This window comes from Cynara cardunculus, assembly GCF_001531365.2.
Source record: "Cynara cardunculus var. scolymus isolate 2C chromosome LG 4, CcrdV1, whole genome shotgun sequence".
Classification (NCBI taxonomy): domain Eukaryota; kingdom Viridiplantae; phylum Streptophyta; class Magnoliopsida; order Asterales; family Asteraceae; genus Cynara; species Cynara cardunculus.
The window spans coordinates 10,639,688-10,641,743 of NC_037531.1; the positions used below are offsets into that span (position 1 = coordinate 10,639,688).

At 28.3% G+C, this 2,056-nt stretch overlaps 1 pseudogene; it reads right to left on the bottom strand.

Moving 5' to 3' along the window:
- The window catches only part of LOC112511411, a 7,348-nt pseudogene that overhangs the window by 4,757 nt on the left and 535 nt on the right, over positions 1-2,056 (bottom strand).

The following is a 2,056-nucleotide window of genomic DNA, read 5'->3' on the forward strand; positions in this document are numbered from 1 at the left end:
CTCTATATATATATATATATATATATATATATATATATATATATATATATATATATATTAGTTTGAACTTGTATCTTAATATGAATTTTAATAGAATTAATAATAATCCAATTTACCTAGTTACACTTGTTCTAACATATATACATAAACAATTTATTTCTCATATTAAATTTCGTAATCCATATATACACATATTTATATGTGTTGTAATTTCGTAATTCACCTAGTTATACATATGCATATGAAGTGAAATATAATGTTACCAGTGAATAGTGATGTCTAGATTGCCTCTGTTGAATACGTTAACAACGAGGGTTTCACCCCTACGAGCATAAATAGTCGGACCAGGGAATTCACCATTAACCGTCAAGATCCTCTTGCTCTTGCATAGCCTTGTGAAGTTGGCTTCTTTAACCTGCAACAACCCAAACAATTGTAATAAGTCAAATTTACCCTTACCTGTGTTCTTGTTTCAGAATCTTAAATCTGATCAAACATTCAAAATTAACATTTACAAGCTCAATCTTGAATACATATATGATTTCTTTATCCATTGAAAACATTAACTTGCATGCACCAAGGGCAATTATGTCAATCTACACCATGTTCACTTCAACCTAGCTAGCATTCGTGTTTAGCTTGTCATTGTAATATACTTTGTCAAATTTTGCCAAACCAAATTCACTTGTAACCTAACTATACTCTATATGTTGTCAAAGGCGTTTGGATAGCAATTGCAATGAATATATTATCTTTTCCATTGAAAAAGACCAACACAATAGTACTCATTTGGACTTGTTCGTCGTATCTTTCATCATCAAATTATACAATGATGTTGATTTGCATTAAGTTCCACATAATACAAATTCATTGAACACCGCTCTCATGAATTGGTATCAACCAAGATTTCAATTAAAATCAACCTAGTCTTGTCAATATATATATATATATATATATATATATATAATCGTGTTCCTAAAATTGATTAGGAATATCGGAACCATCCACGGTGCAATGCTACATATTTATTAGGAATATGAAGATTCAAGATAAATAGTTATACTTCCATATTCATCATGAATGTGTTAAGATAATGATGAGTATTAATCATGAAAAGGACACGTGGCATGTTGTGGATGAATCTTGGGTTCTTAACCAATTTTAGTTTCTAATAGACTTCCATACATATATACATACATGCATACATACATACATACATACATATAAGGGAATCTTTTTTGAGAACATATGAAATTATGATAACCTTAAGAACTTACTGCATCATGTGTTATTTCATATGATTGTTTTCCATCTAAAACTAGAATTTGGAAAATTGATTAACATATATTTGTTTCGCAATGTGTTTGCTTCACATGTATTCAGTTTACTCAGAAGTCCATGTTTCGTTGGTAAAGCAATCCGTCTTAAAACAATTCTAATTGAAGAGAAACACTAGATCAAATGTAATAAGATACACCGGATCAAGTTCCTTTTAAAGCACCATTATTTCACAGGTTGATTTGAGATAAAAAATGATCAATAATCCAAATCTCTTATTACACTTCTCACTTTAACTTTTATTCTCACGCCATCTTCCATATATATATATATATATATATATATATATATATATATATAGAAAGATATTGTCAAAGCATATTTTGTTAAAATTAGCATACATAGGTTCATGCATCAACTTCAACCCCACTTTCTTTTCGTCAATCGGAGAATATTTTTGTATTTTCTTACACCACAAACCTCAATTCCATGTTTTCAACTAATTACGTTGATGTCAAAATAACACGTTTCTAAATAATTGATATCCAATATGAATACAAAAACCTAAAATTGACATATATATTTTCCGTATATATTTCATCATTTTTAACTGTAAAAGCCTGCTTTTTTCCGTCAAAATCATGACTTTTTTGCATAAAAATAATCAAATATGACGAAAAGCAAATTAAGGGCCCCTTTAAATGATGTTATATGTTAATCACATATTTAGCCTACCCGATCAATATATATATATATATATATTTTTTTTTTTATATAT